General features: G+C 44.2%; 1 protein-coding gene and 1 pseudogene across 15 annotated transcripts in view; one reads left to right on the top strand and one right to left on the bottom strand.

Annotated features, from left to right (window-relative positions):
* LOC139060737 (transmembrane protein adipocyte-associated 1 homolog) overlaps positions 1-23,602 on the top strand; it is a 274,253-nt gene that overhangs the window by 50,348 nt on the left and 200,303 nt on the right. The gene's annotated exons all lie outside the window — the stretch shown is intronic.
* On the bottom strand, positions 13,579-14,784 carry LOC139061397 (zinc finger MYM-type protein 1-like; annotated as a pseudogene).

Here is a 23,602-nt window from a genome sequence, read left to right as displayed (position 1 = left end):
GGGACGCCCCGCGGAGTTGTTTATGGCTGCGGGGGTGGTGCGCAGCTCCATCGCCGCGCCGCTACAACTACGAAGGAGGGGCAGAGCTCGCAGCACAGGTCGTAGAGGACAGCCCCTCTTTGATGATGCCGCGCAGGCCAGGAAGCAAAGGTTGAGGATGGAGAATGAGAGGACTGAGCAGGCCACACACTTGGAGCTCTTCGCGTATGAGAGTCCGAATCAACAGGTCCGTATCCGAGGGAGAAGGCGCGTCAGCGGTGACAGGTTGTAAACAAATGGCCTGCAGTGTGTCCAGGTGTTGGCAAGTCGCAATCACATTGTTAATGGTATTCGGATTCTTGATCGCCAGTGCGTTGAATGCAACATGGGCAATGCCCTTTAGGATATGACGAACACGATCAGATTCCGTCATGGTGGCGTCAGCACGGCGGCAAAGAGCGAGGACGTCCTCGATATAAGAGGTGTATGTTTCCCCGGGAAGTTGCATGCGTCCATCAAGCTTTTTCTCGAAGACCTCGTTGGGGGCGCCAAAAATCTGCCGAAGCTTGTGTTTGAATGCCGCCCAGTCAGGCAAGGTGCTCTCGTGGTTAAGAAACCAAGTCCTGGCAACATCAGTGAGGTGCAATGCGACATTGCGAAGCTTGTGCATATCATCCCACCAATTACACTCACTCACGCGGTCATAATTGTCCAGCCAGTCGTCAACGTCGTCACTACGAAGGCCAGCAAACATGGTGGGATTGCGCTGCCGCTTGCTTACGGTGCATGAAGGAATGGCCGGTGGGGCAGAGACGGTGACGCCGGAGGCTCCTGGTGGATCTTCTTGGGGCATGGTGGCGGACAGGCGGAGCAAGCGGCGACCTGAACGAAGCTTCAGGGAAACTCAAAGGCGTAGAGGACCAAGGGATCGAGAGCAGCCTCCACCACTTGTGAGACAGCTGCTAAGCCTCTACAGTTTATTTAGCAGGTCGCACGTTGAAGCTGATGACGCTGGCCATGATGATGAATATATACAGATGAAGAAGATGAAGGGGTAATATAATGCTCAAAGATTCTACAAATTTGAGACAACCCATTGAAATTAGTCCGATATAATGAGCGTTTTTCAGTGCACCATAGTTTTGCAGTTAATAGTCTGAGTTTGCCAGATGCCAGTATAGCACATGTAATCGCTTTAGGAATGAGTACTCAAGTATAGGTTGTGTTGTATGCTTAGTGCAGGAAACGCAGTGAAGCACGTGTCCGTTGAACCATCTTTTCACTGTTTACATGTGGATGTCACTGGGTCATTCCATGCCAACTGTACCAACGTTGGCGGCCAGCATCATTAAAAACAGGATCGTTATCATGAGTCGGTAAAAAAAATGGGAAAGAAGAAACAGAAAAGACATTAATTGGGGAAAAGAGCAAAAAGGCACAAGGTGGGAGAGATAAAGAAAGATGGGAGAAAATAAAAAAGTCTCTGAACAAAAAAAAAAAAAGAGGGAATGAATATACGAATGAAGAAGCTTAAAAATACATGTGGAGCTATGTGGCCAATGCTGCAAAAGGACACATAACAAAACGGAGCAGCCGAGCTATGCTCTGGAATGATGGGCACGAGAAAGAGCTGCCAGCCGGACGTACTGGATGACTCGTATTGACAGTGGCAATGGAGCACAGGCTGTGCTTCAGCTGTGACCCATGAGCTGAATGGGTGCCCCACCAGATAACTCGGCGACAGGCTCATGGCATCGTTTCTGAGTCTCTCTGACTAAAATCTGCAGGCTAGCTAAGTTAGCCGGGTGATTTTAGGTGCTTCGGTTGTCCCACTGTCATGACCTTCTGGCCCAGACAAACCATGATTATGAAATGCTTTGTGTACATGCAAACAGTCATGTGTTTTCAGTTTGTTATCGCCCACCAAATGGCAATATTGCAACGTTTCTTGAATTTTATTATCAATTCCTTTCATATGTGGCAGAAAATAAGTATACATTAATTGCTGGGGGAGACTTTAATATTGACGTCAGTTCTACAAGCTCTGTTCGCCGTGACTTTAATACTATCATACTGTCTAATGGTTTCATAAGTACAATTAACATACCCACGAGAGTGGCACTTGAATGCGAGTCGGTCCTAGATCTTTTTATTACAAATTTGTCTGAGAATAATATTAGGTCAGGTGTTTTGTCATGTTGTATCAGTGACCATATTCCAATATTTTTATGTTATGTTATGTGTTTTATGTTATGCAAGGTAGAACATAACAAATTTGCGTGTTCTGGCCAATTTAAGAATTAGGCATTTAAATTATCCCACGCGTCATGGAGAAAAGTGGGAAGTAGACACACTACGATTAAACTCCGGAAAAGAGCGCTTGTCTTACACTCTTCCGTCCCTCCTCAATCACTATGACCTTAACAATTTTGACTTATTTGATTGTTCATATCAGGATATCCGCAAGTTATACACAGTGATGTATAGCTCTGATATTTCTACTACTTAACACTGGTTATACTACAAACTTTGTCTCGTTTATCAAATCCATAACCGTATCGAATTGTTTCATGTGGTTGTATCTAACTATTTGTAACAAATTGATTTCTATATTGTTTTTTCCTGTGCATTCAGTGTATTTATTCTAGACATTTGTAAATTGATAGCATTTCAGATATTCATTTTTCTAAGAAACTGTTTTGTATTTATTTTTTCACGACTGTGAAAACTGCCTTCTGTATTGCCTTAGCATTTCCTTTACTTAATGTGTGCCCTGTAGTACTATGCTGTCTGTTAAGTTTAAATTTTTTATTTATTTTACGGTAGTGCTGTTACCGCTCCGAAATTTTTCCATGGGGCTGTGGCCTAGTCAAGCTGTTCTGAAAAACAGCTTTTTGTCACAGTCCTTCTTTCTGTATCATTGACAGAACGAAAAGTAAAGATTGATTGAGATCGGCCATGGGGCTTGACGGAGGAGACAGTGACGTTAAATCCATCATGCATCGGTGGGCCCAACGACTTTTCATTGGAAACAATGGCGACGTGGCAGAACCAGCGAACTCGATGAACTTACCAATACATTGTGTGTGAGGACTTTAGGGAATGCGCTGAATTAACTCGCATTGTGCATAGTTTGTTGTTTATTAGAGTTACCTATTGGGTTTTTATTGTGTGTTCATTGATGACGGATGTATTTATTTGATGCCCATGCCTTATAAAGGCTTTTGTAGCTCAAAAGATGATTGTGTCGTGCTTACCACCATAAGACCTTGACATTTCTGCTGGGACGCTTTGCCACGAACACGAAACCCGGTGCAAACATTGGGACTAGTGTGACACAACTTTGAGAATGTCTTTCTCGCCTAAATGAAAAAGTAATTTCATAAAGCTTTCTTAGTTCATAGGCAATGAAATGGGCTAATAAATTTGCTATTCGGCATATTGTTACTAAAAGGAAACTTGATGCACAAATGTATGTACAGCTATTTACATGGAGAAAAGTTAGGGATAATCGCGCAGGCTCGTACAAAGGCCACATCTCCAGTAGACAGTCTACCACTTCTTCTGTGTCTCCCTCTTGCACGCACAGTCACGTCCAAATGCACCGTAACATAACCCCTGAGGGCTGGAGCGCCGTCCCAGCGCTTGTTATAATGGTGGTGAACTAGATTAATAATATGGTTTTAAATGGGACGCGTGGACTATGTCAGTTTGTAGCAGTGATGAGGACGGAATGTCTTCAACAGGGGCAATTTCATAATTTAAGTCACTTAATTGTCGCAATACCCAGTACAGTCCGGTTTAGCTTTTTCAGACAGGCTGTAATGGCGATTTAGAGCCCACAGAAGAACGAGATTTCGGCGAGAGAACTGAAGGTTCCGGTGGCGACAGTCGTAGCGAGTCTTTTGTGACGCCTGAGCTGTTGTAAGTCAATCACAGGCAAACTGGTGAGCCATACAAGCCTGGCTAATGGCGTTGTGGGCGTATTCTGTGGCTTCTTAGGACACCGGCAGGAGCAAGGTGTCAGAAGGCAGAGTGGAATGACGACCAGACAAGAGGTAGGAAGGTGAGAAACTGGTCTTTCTTGAGTAGGTCGGTCAGTGGCTGGGCGATGTCCACAAAATTTTTAACGAACTGTTGAAAGTAGGAGCATAAGCCCACAAAGCTGCACCAATCTTTCGCTGAGCAGGGTACAGGAAAGTTATTGACGGCGTAAATCTTATGAGGATCAGGATGTATACCGGCAGCACTGACAAGGTGGCCAAGAACTTTGACTTCATGGTGTCCAAAATGGCATTTACAAGAGTTCAGTTGAAGGCCAGGTTCCCTAAAGACTTCAAGAATAGCGGCCAAGCTACTGAGGTGCCTGTCAAACATAGGGGAAAATAAGAGGACATTGTCCAGATAACATAGGCAGGTGGACCATTTATAGCCCCGAAGGAGAAAGTTCATCATTCTTTTGAAAGCTGCTGGGGCATTACAAAGTCCGAGAGGCATAACTTAAAAATGGTGAAGGTGTAATGAAAGCGGTCTTTTTACGGTCGAGTTCGTGAACCGAAATCTGGAAATAACCAGATCGGAGGTCTATTGAAGAGAAGTATTTCGATCCGTGAAGGCATTCAAGAACATCACCAATCCGCAGGAGAGGGTACACTTACCGTTTCATGGTCTTGTTTAGTTGATGGTAGTCGACACAAAATCACCAGCTGCCATCCTTCTTTTTGACCAAGACAGCCGGCTATGCCCAAGGACTCGGAAGAGGGCTCAATTACACTTTTTGTTAGCATCTTGTCTACTTTAGCTTGGATAATGTGGCATTTTGTGTGAGACACGCGATAAGGTCGTCGGCAGATACGACTAGCATCACCGGTTCCAATCTTATTGTTCACAACGGAAGTCTGTCTCAGCTGCCAATCCTCAAAGTCAAAGACGTCGCTATAAGACCCCGGGACGCGACAGAGATCTGTAGCCTGTTTTGGAAGCAAGTAATGAGCAAGCGTCTTTGAAGATATGCCGGAATTGGACATTGCGGAACTGATCGGACTGCAGATAGTGGTATCGTCGATGAGATGAGTGTTGCCGAGCGACATGCCTTTTGGGATAACTTGCATAAATAAACCATAATTTAAAACTGGAAGAAATACATGGTTGTCGGTGATAGTCACCATAATATGAAAAAAGGTAACTGCGCGTAGCAGGAGAACATTCGCATTAGGAATCAGCACATGGTCACTGTCGGGAACAGATGGGAAGTCATCGGGTGTGTGCCACTCTGCCATGTTGCAAGAACCTCAAGGGATCCATTGATTTTGAGTATGCACAAGCAAAGGACTTTCGGTTAGCTGAGAACTGGCCACGATGCAAACTGACTGAAAGCCGACATTGGCAAGTTCTTGGCGCATAATAGCGTGAACAAGGCAAACCATAAGAGCCCATGTATCGTTGACAGTTGGGTGCAGAGCTGCAGGACACATATCTTCCAGCTCACGCCACACAATTTTCGTCAGCTGCTCTGAAGGCTGCTGCTGCCACAAAGTGGACTCCTGTCAGTCATCACAAGCAATGTTGCAGCTGTATTGGGAAGCCGTGCAAATGTCTGGTAAATACGATGACTTTTCACCTGCTCAAAATGCTTGCACTCCGTGATAATGTCATCAGCCAAAGTGTAGTGCTTACAAGTCAGTAAATTGAAGGCGCATTGGCAATACCTTTTAAGACATGCCCGACTTTGTCAGACTCCGGCATTTCAGCATCGGCCTAGTGCCAGAGTGCCAGCACATCTTGTATATAGGTGACATAGGCTTCAGTGGATATCTGAACTCGTGATGCCAACTGTTCCTTGGCAACAACCTTCCAACCCAGTGGTTTTTCGAAGAGATCTTGCAGCTTCTGCTTGCAGGTCTCCCAGTCACAAAGTTCTTCTTGTGGTTTTGAATCTGCACACATGCTATTCCTGCCAAGTACAAAATTATGTTCGTCCGCATCACTGTTAGATCCCATTTGTTGTGGCAATTCACCCGCTACTTCATCTCCAGCCAGTCATCGACGTTGGAACCATCGGTGCCACAGAAGGTTTCTTGTTCTTGCGGATGCAACACGGGCATTGTAGATCTAGGCACCGTTTCGTACGACATCAGTCAAAAACCAAAGTGGTGGTCACTGTGAAGCTCTGTTCAGAGTCGTTACACAGCACCTCCACCAAATGTTAGGAAGAGGAAACCCAATGCACAAACTTATGTACAACTATATTTACATGGAAAAAAGTTAGTGGTAATTGCGTAGGATGGTACAAAGGCCGCAGCTCCAGTAGACAGTCTACCACTTTCTGTTTGTCGCCCTCTTGCGCTTCATCATCATCACCATCATCATCATCATCATCAGCCTAGTTACGCCCACTGCAGGGCAAAGGCCTCTCCCATACTTCTCCAACTACCCCGGTCATGTACTAACTGTGGCCATGTTGTCCCTGCAAACGTCTTAATGTCATCCGCCCACCTAACTTTCTGCCGCCCCCGGCTATGCTTCCCTTCCCTTGGGATCCAGTCCGTAACCCTTAATGACCATCGGTTATCTTCCCTCCTCATTACATGTCCTGCCCATGCCCATTTCTTTTTCTTGATTTCAACTAAGATGTCATTAACTCGCGTTTGTTCCCTCACCCAATCTGCTCTTTTCTTATCCCTTAACGTTACACCTATCATTCTTCTTTCCATAGCTCGTTGCGTCGTCCTCAATTTGAGTAGGACTCTTTTCGTAAGCCTCCAGGTTTCTGCCCCGTAGGTGAGTACTGGTAAGACACAGCTATTATATACTTTTCTCTTGAGGGATAATGGCAACCTGCTGTTCATGATCTGAGAATGCCTGCCAAACGCACCCCAGCCCATTCTTATTCTCCTGATTATTTCCGACCCGCCGTGGTTGCTCAGTGGCTATGGTGTTAGGCTGCTGAGCACGAGGTCGCGGGATCGAATCCCGGCCACGGCGGCCGCATTTCGATGGGGGCGAAATGCGAAAACACCCGTGTACTTAGATTTAGGTGCACGTTAAAGAACCCCAGGTGGTCGAAATTTCCGGAGTCCTCCACTACGGCGTGCCTCATAATCAGAAAGTGGTTTTGGCACGTAAAACCCCATAATTTAATTTTTTTTTTATTATTTCCGTCTCATGATCCGGATCCGCCGTCACTACCTGCCCCAAGTAGGTGTATTCCCTTATGACTTCTAGTGCCTCGCTGCCTATTGTAAATTGCTGTTCTCTTCCGAGACTGTTAAACATTACTTTAGTTTTCTGCAGATTCATTTCTTGACCCACTCTTCTGCTTTGCCTCTCCAGGTCAGTGAGCATGCATTGCAATTGGTCTCCTGAGTTACTAAGCAAGGCAATATCATCAGCGAATCGCAAGTTACTAAGGTACTCTCCATTAACTTCCCAATTCTTCCCAATCCAGCTCTCTGAATACCTCCTGTAAACATGCTGTGAATAACATTGGGGGGATCGTATCTCCCTGCTTGACGCCTTTCTTTATTGGGATTTTGTTGCTTGCTTTATGGAGGACTACGGTGGCTGTGGAGCCGCTATAGATATCTTTCAGTATTTTTACATACGGCTCGTCTACACCCTGATTCCGTAATGCCTCCATGACTGCTGAGGTTTCGACAGAATCAAACGCTTTCTCGTAATCAATGAAACCTATATATAAGGGTTGGTTATATTCCGCACATTTCTCTATCACCTGATTGATAGTGTGAATATGATCTATTGTTGAGTAGCCTTTACGGAATCCTGCCTGGTCCTTTGCTTGACAGAAGTCTAAGGTGTTCCTGATTCTATTTGCGATTACCTTAGTAAATAGTTTGTAGGCAACGGACAGTAAGCTGATTGGTTTATAATTTTTCAAGTCTTTCGCGTCTCCTTTCTTATGAATTAGGATTATGTTAGCGTTCTTCCAAGATTCCGTTACGCTCGAGGTCATGAGGCATTACGTATACAGGGTGGCTAGTTTCTCTAGAACAATCTGCCCACCATCCTTCAACAAATTCGCTGTTACCTGATCCTCCCCAGCTGCCTTCCCCCTTTGCATAGCTCCCAAGGCTTTCTTTACTTCTTCCGGCGTTACTTGCGGGATTTCATATCCCTCTACACTATTCTCTCTCACATTATCGTCGTGGGTGCCACTGGTACTGTATAAATCTCTATAGAACTCCTCAGCCACTTGAACTATCTCATCCATATTAGTAACGATATTGCCGGCTTTGTCTCTTAACGCACACATCTCATTCTTGCCTATTCCTAGTTTCTTCTTCACTGTTTTTAGTCTTCCTCCGTTCCTGAGAGCCTGTTCAATTCTATCCATATTATAGTTCCTGATGTCCGCTGTCTTACGCTTGTTGATTAACTTAGAAAGCTCTGCCAGTTCTATTCTAGCTGTAGGGTTAGAGGCTTTCATACATTGGCGTTTCTTGATCAGATCTTTCGTCTCCTGCGATAGCTTACTGGTTTCCTGTCTAACGGCGTTACCACCGACTTCTATTGCGCACTCCTTAATAATGCCCATGAGATTGTCGTTCATTGCTTCAACACTAAGGTCCTCTTCCTGAGTTAAAGCCGAATACCTGTTCTGTAGCTTGATCTGGAATTCCTCTAGTTTCCCTCTTACCGCTAACTCATTGATTGCCTTCTTGTGTACCAGTTTCTTCGGTTCCCTCCTCAAGTCTAGGCTAATTCGAGTTCTTACCATCCTATGGTCACTGCAGCGTACCTTGCCGAGCACTTCTATATCTTGTATGATGCCAGGGTTCGCGCAGAGTATGAAGTCGATTTCATTTCTAGTCTCACCATTCGGGCTCCTCCACGTCCACTTTCGACGAACCCGCTTGCGGAAAAAGGTATTCATTATCCGCATATTATTCTGTTCTGCAAACTCTACTAATAATTCTCCTCTGCTATTCCTAGAGCCTATGCCATATTCCCCCACTGACTTGTCTACAGCCTGCCTCTTGTCATGTCCAAATGCGCCATAGCAGTATTTTTACATGGACCGCCTGAATGTTCAACTAGCGGCTAAACGTCGGCTAAAACTGAGTTAGTTGCAAATCTGTCATCTATGCACACTACTGCAGACTATATTTGTCACAAAATAATTCTTGCAAGCAGGAAAACATTTAAGTTATTAGTAAAACAAGAACTTAGACTGGAAATTATCTTTCTAAATAAATTCTCAGAATGGACAATTTTCTTCATATTTAAGGTCGTATATAAACGTATAAACAAACAGGCCACCATTGGAATCTGAACCTTTCAACGTTTAACGTTAGAACGTTATCTAGTGAGGTGAGTCTAGCAGTGTTATTGGAGGAATTAGAGGGTAGTAAATGGGATATAATAGGACTCAGTGAGGTTAGGAGGACAAAAGAAGCATATACAGTGCTGAAAAAGTGGGCACGTCCTGTGCTACCGGGGCTTAGCGGAGAGATGAGAACTAGGAGTCGGATTCCTGATTAATAAGGATATAGCTGGTCACATACAGGAATTCTGTAGCATTAACGAGAGGGTGGCAGGTCTTGTTGTGAAACTTAATAAGAGGTACAAATTGAAGGTCGTACAGGTCTACGCCCCTACATCCAGTCATGATGATCCGGATGTCGAAAGCTTCTATGAAGACGTGGAATCGGCGATGGGTAAAGTCAAAACAAAATACACTATACTGATGGGCGACTTCAATGCCTAGGTAGCCGAGAAGCAGGCTGGAGACAAGTCAGTGGGGGAATATGGCATAGGCACTAGGAATATCAGGGGAGAGTTATTAGTAGAGTTTGCAGAACAGAATAATATGCGGATAATGAATGCCTTCTTCCTCAAGCAGGTTAACTGAAGAAGAACTTCACTTTGGCCTAGTTGGTGTTTACTGCATATCATATTGACCGCAAATAAACACGGGGACAGAGGGAGAGAACACATAAACACCGCTTGTGCTTTTTATGTGTTCTCTCCCTCTGTCCCAGTCTTTATTTGTGGTCAATATGATATGCAGGTTAGCCGAAAGTGGATGTGGAGGAGCCCCAATAGCGAGACTAGAAATGAAATAGACTTCATACTCTGCGCTAACCCTGGCATCATACAAGATGTGGACGTGCTCGGCAAGGTGCGCTGCAGTGACAATAGGATGGTAAGAACTCGAATTCGCCTAGACTTGAGGGAACGGAAGAAACTGGTACATAAGAAGCCACTCGGAGAGTTTAGCGGTAAGAGGGAAAATAGAGGAATTCCAGATCGAGCTACAGAACAGGTATTCGGCTTTAACTCAAAAAGACAACCTTAGTGTTGAAGCAATGAATGACAATCTTATGGGCATCATGAAGGAGTGTGCAATAGAAGTCGGTGGTAACTCTGTAGGCAGGATACCAGTAAACTATCGCAGGAGACGTAAGATCTGATCAAGAAACGCCAATGTATGAAAGTCTCTAACCCTACAGCTAGAATAGAACTGGCAGAACTCTCGAAGTTAATCAACAAGCGTAAGACAGCTGACATAAGGAAGTATAATATGGATAGAATTGAACATGCTCTCAGGAACAGAGGAAGCCTAAAAGCAGTGAAGAAGAAAGTAGGAATAGGCAAGATTCAGATGTATGCGTTAAGAGACAAAGCCGGCAATATCATTACTAATGTGGATGAGATAGTTCAAGTGGCTGTGCAGTTCTATAGAGATTTGTACAGTACCAGTAGCACCCACGATGATAATGTGAGAGAGAATAGTGTAGAGGAATATGAAATCTTGCAAGTAACGCCGGAAGAAGTAAAGAATGCCTTGGGAGATATGCAAAGGTGGAAGGCAACTGGGGAGGATCAGGTAACAGCAGATTTGTTGAAGGATAATGGGAACATTGTTCTAGAAAGACTGGCCACCCTATATACTCCATGCCTCATGACCTCAAGCGTACCGGAATCTTGGAAGAACGCTAACATAATCCTAATCCATAGGAAAGGGGGTGCCAAAGACTTGAAAAATTATAGACCGATCAGCTTACTGTCCGTTGCCTACAAAGTATTTACTAAGGTAATCGCAAATCGAATCGGGAACACCTTAGGCTTCTGTCAAGCAAAGGACCAGGCAGGATTCCATAAAGGCTACTCAACAATAGGCCATATTCACACTATCAATCAGGTGATAGAGAAATGTGCGGAATATAACCAACCCTTATATATAGCTTTCATTGATTCCGAAAAAGCATTTGATTCAGTCGAAACCTCGGCAATCATGGAGGCATTACGGAATCACGGTGTAGACGAGCCATATGTAAAAATACTGCAAGATATCTATAGCGGCTCCAGAGCCACTGTAGTCCTCCATAAATTAAGCAAGAAAATCCCAAGAAAGAAAAATGTCAGACAGGGAGATACTATCTCTCCAATGCTATTCACAGCATGTTTACAGGAGGTATTCAGAGACCTGGAGTGGGAAGAATTGGGGATAAAAGTTGATGGAGAATACCTCAGTAACTTGTGATTCGCTGATGATATTGCCTTGCTTAGTAACTCAGGAGACCAATTGCAATGCATGCTCACTGACCTGGAGAGGCAAAGGAGATGGGTGGGTCTAAAAATTAATCTGCAAAAAATTAAAGTATTGTTTAACAGTCTTGGGAAGAGAACAGCAGTTTACGATAGGTAGCGAGGCACTGGAAGTGGTAAGGGAATACATCTACTTAGGGCAGGTAGGGACCACGGATCCAGATCATGAGACTGAAATAATCAGAAGAATAAGAATGGGCTGGAGTGCATTTGGCAGGCATTCTCAAATCGTGAACAGCAGGTTGCCACTATCTGTCAAGAAGTGCATAACAGCTGTGTCTTACCATTGCTCACGTACGGTGCAGAAACCTGGAGGCTTACGAAAAGGTTTCTGCTTAAATTGAGGACGACGCAACGAGCTATGGAAAGAAGAATGATGGGTGTAACGCTAAGGGATAAGAAAAGAGCAGGTTGGGTCAGGGAACAAATGCTGGTTAATGACATCTTAGTTGAAATCAAGAAAAAGAAATGGGTATGGGTAGGACATGTAACGAGGAGAAAAGATAACCGATGGTCATTAAGGGTTACGGACTAGATTCCAAGGGAAAGGAAGCATAGCAGGGGGCGGCAGAAAGTTAGGTGGGCGGATGAGATTAAGAAGTTTGCAGGGACAACATGACCACGATTAGTATATGACCGGGGTAGTTGGAGAAGTATGGGAGAGGCCTTTGCCCTGCAGTGAACGTAACCAGGCTGCTGCTGCTACTGCTGCTGCTGCTGCTAATGATACACGTATGAATGGATAATAACTGATAAAACCAATTTTATGTGTAAGGCAGGGGCATTATATAGCCCGAGAGCTGCTACATGCACTTGTGAAACCTGCTGTACTACATGGCCAAATGTGACATCGCCTGAAATTCCTATTTCGTGCTGTATTTTTGTAGTTCGCTCCTCTCTTCTATTAGGGGCGGTACCAGGACATTTTGACTGGGAGAGCACCCACAATGAGTAGTTTTTTCGGACGGGGGGTGGGGTGGGGGTGGCAGGGAGGCAGGGAACTTACGCGTTGTGTTTTGACTATTAATAACTTGGCTGAGGCTGAAGGCCTTATAAACACATCAGTGTGAATAAGCTATTCTATCATCGCAGTAAGATACAAATAAAATTTTAGCATATTTACATAGCAGTACTTCTGCTAAGACAATGAGAATTTATATAACACATGGTAAAGCACATAATCAAGAATCAAGAAAATCAAGAAAAAGAAAACAGGTACCCAGCAGCAACAAGATAACATCAGTTAACTAGATTGCAATATAGCTTCAGAGGCGTATATTTCACAACAGGAGAGAGAACTAACACCTCTAAGCAAAATGCATATCAATTCCAACTTTGGTAAAGATGCGCTAGATTTAAAAAAAAAAAAAATCAGTGCACTCGTGTGGAGCTGACTGGTGATTCTAAACACTGTAAATAAGGAAAAGATTAACAAAAAGGTATATGGCAAAAGAATAACAAAAACAAATAGAAGAGAGGAGAGAACCGCAAGAATAGAGCACAAAATAGGAATTTCAGGTGATGTCACATTTGGTCATATAGTACAGCAGGTTTCACAAGTGCATATAGCAGCTCTCGGGCTATACAATGTTCACTACGCAAGCTATGCCACCGACGTGGCCTCAGACAGCACCCTATAAGGAGTCTCTTTTAAAGCGATGACAGGGACAGAAGAAGGTTTCATCACAACTATAGATGCCTTAGTAAGATGTTGATGAGGGCTAGTTGGTTCGTACTTAGAACTGAGGTGAAACAATGCGAAAAAGACGAGGACACAAGGAAACAAACAGCGCTTGTCTGTGGTATTTGTTTTCTTGTGTCCTCGTCTTTTTCGCGCTGTTTCATCTCGGTTCTAAGTACAGATGCCAATGCCTGCGCTGTGACAGTACAAGACAAAACACAGCTGGGATTTATTGGATGGTGAAGCGGGTGCTCCGATATCGGTATAGGTGTCGGTTCCACGTCTGTGCTGCATAATTGTTCCGCGAAAGTGCGACATATATGATGGGGTATCATTACACTGGCATACTAGTGCAGACATATATGTAGATTACTGTGCACAACATCAAACATGCCAACAACACGCTGAAGATCTATCTTATTGACAAGAGATCGCTCGACTGCAAGCACAGCTAGGTCGCTCAGACAGTTATTCATCATCTTGCTGCGAAGATAAGTCTTCAACCTTCGAAGGCACGAAAACTGTGCGCTTGCAACATAATGACAATTCAGGTATCGTTACGGCAATAACACCTAGTGTGTGCAGTTCGTGGAAGGCTAGTTTATATTCGCTCAAGACAGTCACTAATTGCAGCAGTGTCTCTATCTTGTGCTTCCTTTCGGCTTCGATGCACTGAAAAAGTTTTATCAGCTTGCACTCAACTTCAATGCTTTCAATGTGTCATGCATAGTGCTCGGCGAAAGGCTTGAGTAAGGAGATGTCCATAAAATTCTCACTCCATGGGTGGAGGGCGCTAGCTCCCCATAGTACATCATTATTCTCTGTGAACCACCTAGTCAGCCCCGCAATCAGGTGGTCCGAAACGTGTAGAAAAACTTTGACTCTGAATATTTCTTTTGAATCTGGAGACTCTTCTTCAACGGGCCATCCTTCGCTCAATACATACTTAGTAAATGCAGCGGAAGATGTATCATTGTATGCTTTTCTTTTTGGGACACTCTGTTCTCCTCAGAAACACTGCAGGTTTGTGCCCAGGCAGTGTCAAATGCGTTTTGTGATTTTCTCATTTCGGAGAACTCGTCAATGACTGTGCGTGCCGTGAGGCATGCCTAACTAATATTGCAGTGTCTACATTGCAACAAGTCTGAAAGAACCTTAAGGAAGCTGAGTACCTTGGTAAATAAGCTATGGAAGAGAAACGAGAAGTTCATTTGCTCAAGCTGACCATTAGCTTCCGTTGCCCACCTGCTGTTTGTAGCAATGACTTCGGCAAGACATAAAAGGATAGCAGGAAAGCTTTTCGTTGCCGCTGTGCAAGCTGCTATCTGGCAGGCCCATTGTGTATTGCCGAGATGCTGCAGCTCTGTCACTGGCAAAGACAACCTTTTCTGCACATCTACGTACAGACAGTGAATTGCAGATCCACTCAGGAAAACATAGAAGCATTCTAAAAGAGAGAGAAAATCCCTCACTGGTTTTATCACTTTGCAGACATCCACGGTGACTAGCTTGGGGCGGTGGTTCATACAGTGGACGTACACTATCGGCGGCATTTCCTGCCTGACCACTCCTGGACGCCCCTTGAAGTACATACAGCTCATGACACTCCCACCATCATATTTTATTATTTTATTTTATTATTTATTAATACTGTAAACCCACAATGGGTCATTACAGGAGTGGAACAAGTACAGATAGAATATACAAAGTGTTACATACCTTGGCAGGTAGTGGAACATCATACGTCAATGTTGATTTTCAAGGTACAAGAATATTCTTTCAGATGAAAACTTAGAGAAAACAGCAGGTACTAGGTATACAAGATCAAAAAAGTGTGTGGTACACTTTCTTGCACTCAAAGTGGCATACAAAGGTGATGCATAGAAAGACATACAAAGAGTGTTCAGACCCTAGCAAAAGTAACATGCGGTATGGATCGGAACATTGCACTTCTAATACTGTTTTCATAGTTGAGTAAATATTCTAAAGAACGAACACTTTCTGAAAGATGCAGTATAGAGGTATACTCATGAACAAATTAAGGTCACAGAGGACAAACTATGTAAAATATGTAGACTTAACTTTTACCTGAAATTCACCTATTGATGATAGTTTCACTGTAGTGTCTGGTAGCCTGTTCCATTCATTGATAGCCCTAGGGAAAAAACTAAATTTAAATGAATCAATAAAGACAGAGGGAGGGGCCATGTTCTTACTGTGTCTATGCCTAAAATAGGTGTCTGGTTGCATGATAAAGTAATCGTTTTTATTTATGCTAACAAGAATGAGAAATTTTAGTCTTTCGAGGGAAGTTCTAGATTCTAGAGAGAGTTGATTGGCAATTTTGTTAAGTTCTGAGGGGGAGTCATGCCGCCGATACTTATTGTAAAAAAAAAACCTTAAAGCGAGGTGTTGAATTTTATCAAGTTTAGATTTATTCATTACCGTGTAAGGGTCCCATATTATTTTCACGTACTCCAAGATTAGTCTAATGAACGTTTTGTATGCCAGAATCTTTATTTCGGGAGTTGCGCTGTGAATGTGTCTTCTTAAGGACCATAGTGCATTGCGTGACTTGGTACACACGTCATCAATATGAACATTCCATCTAAAGTTGGGACGCAATAGTAACACCAAGATATTTATGAGCGGAAACCCTTGTTAAGGTAGTGTTCTCAATGGAGTACGTATAAAACAGAGGTTTCTTTTTTCTCGTAACCATCATGAGAACAGTTTTTTTTTTGTGTGTTTAATACCATTTGCCATGTGTCACACCAGGTCTTAATCTTTTGCAAGTTTAATTCAAGAAGAGTCTGGTCGTCGGGTTTTTCTACTTTATTATACAAGACACAATCATCTGCGAACAGCCGAATGGGTACTGTGATATTATTGGGCATATCATTAATGAAAATTTTAAAAAGTAGCGAACCCAAAACGCTACCCTGGGGTACACCGGATAGTACCCCTGAGGGATCAGAGCGACAGTTTTCAAGCACAACGTACTGTTCTCTGTTGGAGAGATAGGACAAAAACCATTTTGTGATCATCGGATTTTTGAAAGTTTTATCAATCTTTAGGAGCAGTTCAGGGTGGGAAACTTCATTGAAAGCTTTGGCAAAGTCAAGGGATATTACGTCTACTTGTTTGCGTTCATTCAAGGCACTTGCGAGATCATGTGTTAATTCAACCGAGTTATTGTCAAGTGCTGCTTACGGAAACCATAATGGCAGCGATCTAGGATATTGAAATTTGTGAGGTATATGGATAATTGTTTTGGAGACAATACGTTCTAGTATTTTCGCACATGTACTAATTAATAAAATAGGTCTATAGCTATTAACATCCAATTTATTACCACTTAATGAATCGGAACAATTTACACACACTTCCAAGCAGATGGGAAGCAGCCAGTAGAAATTGAGGACTTATAGATAACTCTGAGGTATTTAGCGGTCCACTCTGCATATCTGTACAAAAACTCATTAGGAATGTTATCGGGTCCTTGGCTCTTTTTGCTATCAATGTTCAATATGAGACAATACACCCTGTTCATTTGCTTCAATGTCATTCATAGGGGGTTGATTTGGAACTTCGTCAAAATTAGGTGTGGAGCAATCGTCTTTAGTATAAATGGTAGAAAAAAAAAACTGTTAAAGGGAAGCTGAAAGCTTTTCCAGAAAAAATGAGTGAACAGCAGTACGTCATGGTTTTCAACCCTCTGAATTCGAATATCGCATCGAAATTGACAGAAAGGAAGCGCAAACAGATTTTATTTCGACGAAAAGTGTAGCAGCAGACTCGGGGCAGCACACGTGCCTTGTTTCCGCCTGTGATTGGTCGGGCGCCTCGTGACGTCAATAATAGTGTTTGTGCGGACCGACTGCTGCCGCTACACATGAAGCACGGTGCAAGGTAGTTTGGTGCTGTTTTGCTGAGACGGTCATGGAAAATTTCGAAAGCTTGCGTTTCTCTGAGGAGTTCGGCATTAAGTCCAAACCACACGAGAGCGATTTTGTGCGCGACGGTGACGGCTTCGAGTGACAAAACAGGCCGTCGCTTGAACAGATTGCTCGGTGTTATCGCTCGATCGCTCGTTTCTAGAAATCTAGAACTCGTCGCCCGGAAGTGCTATGAGCGACTAGCCAATAGTGCGAAGCTGGAACTGGATGTACATAACTCAAATACTACTGTTTGTCGCACAGAACGTGTAAATTATTGAATTATACACGTGCAAGAATAGGAACCTAATGCAAGACCTTTAGAAATATTTTATGCTCCTTTTTACAGGACAATACATCAACTTAAATTGATAAAGCATGCGCCACGCTAGTTTCGGCACATATATTGCTGGCTTCATACCGGGAAGTCGTCGCTCGAAGCCGTCGCTCGCGTAGAGTTCGGCTTGTAGGTGACGAGTGAACGCGACAGCCATCACCTCGCTTGTTGCTGTCGCGTGCAAGATCACTTGTATGGGATTTATACTTTACTCCCTACATGTACGAGCCGGTTGCGAAGAGCCGGCCTCTCCAAGAAGCAAAAAATGCTGTGCAAGCAGTGCTTTCCATGCAAACGAAGGCGAAGTGTTAGCATCTTTACGTGTTCGAAATGTTCTTTGGCGAGTATGTTTTTTGCCAAGCTGCTCTCGGTGATCCAGTGAGTACGTTTCCGGGCAAACAACTGTAATGTTATGTTCCTGCTTGCCTCCTCGTAGAATGTAAGCGATGATGCGATCTTCGGCATTTGTGTGCTGCCTCAAAGCACACACACAATCTACACAGACGGTTTAAACGCGGGAAAAGTTTACCGCCTGTTGTAGCATGTGTAGTATAGAACCTTCATCAGCGCGCCATTCGCACGCTACTCGTAACCAGTGAATTCCGTCGGCTACGTGAGATGGTCGGTTTCTCTATGTGTGCGAGAGAAGGGGGAGCACAGCGCCCTGGCGTGAGCCGGCTTTCCAACACATGTAAACTTTACAATTGCACTGCGTTATGGTAGCTGCATGCAGGCTGTTTCACAACACACGTGTGAATAGAAAATTAGCGGCGCTTGGCGATGAAACCTGCGTCAAGGGTGGGAGATAAACATGCACCTTCCGTTCAGCGTGCTAACACGAAGGAGAACCCAAAGCACGCATTATTGATAAACTCTGGTAGTAATCGTCGTCACTGAAGTGGTTAGAGCACATCACTGTTGTTCTTGAGCGCTTGAAGTTCTTTCGCTTCACAGCAGCCTCCCACTTAGCTGAAAGCTTCTTGTCTTACGGGAACTAATGGAACGTTGGAACATCGTTGCAGCCGCTGGTGTTCGTGCAACCGCAGGCTGCATAGAACGCCGGCATGATCGGCCTAGATGCTGCGCACATCAACTACAGTGAAATCTCGGTACAACGAACTTCAGGGGACCGCGGGAAAATGTTCGTTATTCTGAAAGGTCGTTATAGTGAAAGCCCAAAAATTAGCCATAACAATAGCATTTCAGTAACGCAAGCGTCCTACCTTTGAAACGGTACCTCCTTGAACTCGTTTCTCGCACAATGCACACGTGATCGTCAGACAAGGCACATTTATTTGAAATAGTCCGTGATCGTCTTCTGACGGGTGCACCACAGACTCTGCAGCACGAACGATTCCAGACCGTCCGCATTCTTATGCACGCCTTCGGCCGCTGTGCCGCGTTTGGCTATAAATATGCGGAGTTTTCGCAAGCAGTCCAACGCATCTGTGGCCGACACGGACTCGTCGCGGTCTTCAGGTGCTACCGTAACGTGCTGGTGCTTAAAGATTTTCTCCTTATCTTTGAGAATCGTGGCGATCGTCGACCGCACCACTCCACGTTCTTTAGCCACGACGGTTTGTTTCTTCCCGTCTTCTATCTCGCGAAAAATCTCTACTCTCTCGCTCAAAGAAAACTGCTTTCGCTTCTTCACCGTGCTTAGAGACGCGAACGCCGGCACGCACTTCTAACACAATAATATAACCAGAAGAAAAACAAGATGGACAGGCCTGATACGGGTGACAGCGCGCGAACAACTGAGAAAACAAGAAAAACGTGATGCGTCGTCACCTCCGCAACAGGAAAAAAAAAAAAAGCCCACTTCAGCGTTATTTACTACTTTTTTTTTTTCTTCTGCCGCACCGTCTCAGGTTTTACGAGCCCATGCTCCCCGCCTCTCCACTCACAAAACCTGGTGCGTCGTTGCCTCCGCAACGGAGAAGGGAAAAAAAAAAAAAGTCTCCGCCCGCATCTTTCTCGTTCCGCGCCATCTCAGGTTTTTGCGGGAAGCAAGTTGCAAGGAGGCCCGCTCTTCGCGCAGCGTCGTCTGCTAGCTTAGAGCTCCGACTGCCGTGACGGATACACGGAAATCTAAGAATCCTCGCATTTCGGGATATGAGTTCGTAGTACTGAGGTGTTGTTAAGATGACACGGAAATTAAATAACGATCGTTATTCTGAAATGTTCGTTGTTCTGAAGTTCGTAGTAGTGAAATATTTTTACATTGAAACTATAAGCAGTCGGCACGGGATTTCATAAAAGTTCGTTAATCTGAAATGTTCGTTAATGTGGTGTTCGTTGTAACGGGGTTTGACTGTACCACTCTACATGCACACAAACAAAGGAATGTAGGGTCGAGCGAAGCAGATTAGGATGGCATGCACGCAGAAATAAGCACGGTCAGGCACGGTCACGGAGACTGCGAAGGAATGGAACAACAATGCTGACGTTACTACGCCGTGGTTTCCGGTCTCTGCTCGCATCGTCAGCGTCAGTAGAAGCGCGCGGCGCTTGACGAGAGGGGGGGGGGGGGGAGCTACAGCGCAATTTTTACCGACGATTACTCGCTCCTAGACGAAAAAGCCCCCCAAAATTTTACCTGCATGGTTCGTAAGGTTCCGGCATCCGTATATGAGCGTCTTGTTGAATTCGACAGATTCTTCAGCTTCCCTTTAAAAGACTGAGCTCTATCTAAAGTATTATCCTTACAGTCAGTGTGAGGCGAGGGGTTGACATATCTCCAGAATTTACTAGGAGCATTCTTGAGTAATGATACCAAGGTGTTGTTGAAATAGTTAGTTTTTGAATCTTTAATAAGTTGCTTGAATTCCTGGCTCATAGTCTTGATAACATTAACAGAATGTTAGCTACCAGACTGTCCAAGCACCTGATGCCTAAGCTTTAATCTTCTTTTTCCATGGATAATGTCTCTGGTTATCCATGGATTTCTTTTTCTAGTGGTCTTAAGATGGTGCTTAGCATAGCACTTTATGCAGCATTGAACCATGTTGGAAAAATGATCTCGGAGTTTGTCAATGCTCTCACCAGAACAGTGCATAGTAATGAAGTCTTCAAATGATAAGGCAAGGTGATCTAATCTGCATACATCATTGGCATCTTTAAAATTTGGGATCAACTTTCGCAAGCGGTCCTCTGAGATCCTTGCATCGAGCCTAAAGCATGTGATCACCATTTTGTGGCCAGACATTCCATCCTCAACCGAGCAGCTAGAAAGATAGGGGTGTAACGGCTCAGGAAGAAATACAAGATCTAAGATTAAGGAAGTATCCGCACACACCCTAGTATGTTCTGAGACAATCTGGGATAAATTAAAGCAGAAGGTCAAATTAAGCAGTTCTTCACAGGATCAAGGTTCAGATGAGCCAGGATCCATTGTTACCCAATTGATTCCAGGTAAATTAAAGTCACCAATCAAGCATATATTGTCTGTGTGGCAAAAACTTGCTTCCATAAATGCTCTAAGGTTTCCCATTACACTGTCGGTTGAGCCAGGAGGTCTGTAAAATACACCTACGCAAAGTGAACGGTTTGGAAGTTTTACTTTAATCCATAAAGCTTCGATATTTCTGAAATCCGGAAATATTCTGTACCTAATGGAATTTTTTACTAGTAATCCTACACCCTCTCCTCTACTGCATTGGTCCTTTCTCAAAAGAGTGTAACCACAGGGAGTAACCTCAGCGTCAGAAATGTCATTGCGGAGCCATGTTTCCGTAATGCCAAGAATATCTGGCAATACTTTCTAACACATCTAATTTATTCTGTATGCTGCAGGTGTTAAGATTTATGATCTTTAAAAATGCAAGGTCGTTTGGTTGAAGTCACGCATCCCTGCTTATTGAAGGATCCAAGCACGCGTACCATTTATGATTTACGTCATCCCAAGCGTATACGGTGTTATTAATTTTTATCTTTATCAAACATGAGCTTAACTTTAGCACCCCTCTTTTTTTCCTCAAGTGCCAAGTTCCACAGGCCTTTGCCCGCGCTATTCACTCAATATGTTTGAGCAATGCACAGCTGAGTATCTATACTGCAGTGATTCAATGTTTCCCTTACGTAGCCTGGGAGCGAGCTTGCATCCAAGTGCTCAGTGTTGTTGAATCCGAGAAACTGGTCAAAGACAGCCCTACTTGCTTAGTACTTTACTACAACTGATAATTGTTCTGTCTTGCTTAAGTCCTTGGTTTCATCAACAGTAAGTGCAAAGTACTTGAAGCTTTTCATCTCTTCCTTTATACTTGTTAATGTGACATGGCTGAGAATTTTGAGGATGTAGTCTTGTATCGAATGGTGAATGTACTTCGCGTTCGCTGCTCCATCGTTCAGTTTCTTTCCGACAATATCGTCATATTTGCCAAGCAAGTTCAAGAGCTCAACGAAGTTTCCCTTGTTTTCACTTGTGGCATTTTCATTGTGGCCCCTCTGAGTGATTCCCTGAACAGCAGTGAATCGCAAAATATACTTGCTATATAGAGGCGATATTTCTGCACCTTCTGTCTGCACCGTTTCTGCACTGTCACTAAGATATGTTGCAACTGACTTGGTCTGCCCTCCCCACTTCATCTGCATGTAGGAAACCCACGATGTCTGGCAAGACTTATGTACGAGTGAGTTTTCGTACTTTCTGAAACTAGCATCTTTTTCTATGGCTTTTTTCCAGTTACTGTATTCACCATTGACAAATTCAGATTCCTCATTGTCACCAGTAGAAAACATTCTGCAGGGGTAACAGAAAGATGCGTCAGCCTGCACGCTGTACTCCAACCAACTAAATAAGCACTACCAGTCCAAGTGGAAGCCTCTGTTCAATTTGCCGTACTTTAATGTAAATGGGTTCAGTGTTGCCTGTGTGGGTGACTGTCTTAAATTTTGAAAGATCCAACTGGCTTGGATAGTTGACATCCACATCCGAGGCGGTGAATTCAGTCGCGGAATCAGGTTCATCCCTTGCTGCACACGATGCGGAAAGCTCGTTGCACTCACTGTTCATTTGCACCGACAAGGACGGACAAAAGTCGTTGGAAGTGTTGCTGTTCAGTCTACAAGAAGAATCAAAACAGAGCGCTGAGGATTTTCTTGTTCATGGAGCGTCTCCGAATCTTCCATTGTTGAAGCAGAAAGCTCAGTGTGGATGCACTGTTGCTTGGCCCGCTTGCTTGCATTAGAAAAAAGTCTGCAATGGACATTTTCTGCGACATCCTAAGGCAACCCAAAGGTCCTGTGATGTCAACCACACGTTGGAGCTTCTTCTGGTGGCGAGATAGGCTGGCATTTCCGCTCGCGACACGAGCACTGTTTGCGGGCGAGCAAACAAACTGACTGAAGTGGTTGGTGCCACCGCTGTAGTGAACTAGAAGACTTGAAGAGGTCAGTGCAATGAGTGGGACGGCTGCACCGCAGCGCGAAGAGTGCGGCCAAAGTTGATCGTAACCGCGGCGCTGTCATCACTCACTGAAGCTCCTGTTACATCTCAATACGAAGAACATTGCCTAGACGTTTACCAGAGGCAACCCACCACATTCATCACCCGCTTATCCAGAAGTCAACACAACTTTGACACTGACCGTTGATGGGTCAGGTAAAGACTCTCTACCTGAAATTGACAATCGGAACTAATGGATGAAAGGGGCCCAAGTCGACGGCTACCAAAAAACAGCGCTGACCTTGGATTCCCAAATTGCTATACGGTCACATATTTTATACCATCGGAGGCGGAGTTCGGCGAAACGGCGTGAAATTCAGAGGGCGTGTATACATGACAGTAGCGGTGCAGAGAAGATGATGTGAGAAACTCGCTTGGACTTTGCACCGCATTGAATCCGCACATACCCTCTGCAGCTCCCTGGGCGTTGCCACATTAGCAGCTTGACAGCTGCAATTATCCGCGACACCCCCCCACAAAAGCATTGCAGAAACATTAGCGCCTACCTTTCTGCTAACGTGCAAGAGAGGAGGGGGGGACAGGAAGCAGAGATAGGGTAGAACAGACGCAGTCGATTAATGAGTTAATAACAGCCTTGCCACTTCATAGTAAAATATTCTTGCGCGCACAATTGACAAGGACAAAGTGAA

The sequence above is a fragment of the Dermacentor albipictus genome, chromosome 6 (genome assembly GCF_038994185.2).
Source record: "Dermacentor albipictus isolate Rhodes 1998 colony chromosome 6, USDA_Dalb.pri_finalv2, whole genome shotgun sequence".
Lineage (NCBI taxonomy): Eukaryota > Metazoa > Arthropoda > Arachnida > Ixodida > Ixodidae > Dermacentor > Dermacentor albipictus.
Note: the sequence above shows the minus strand (reverse complement) of the source record. Positions and strands in the feature narration are given on the sequence as shown.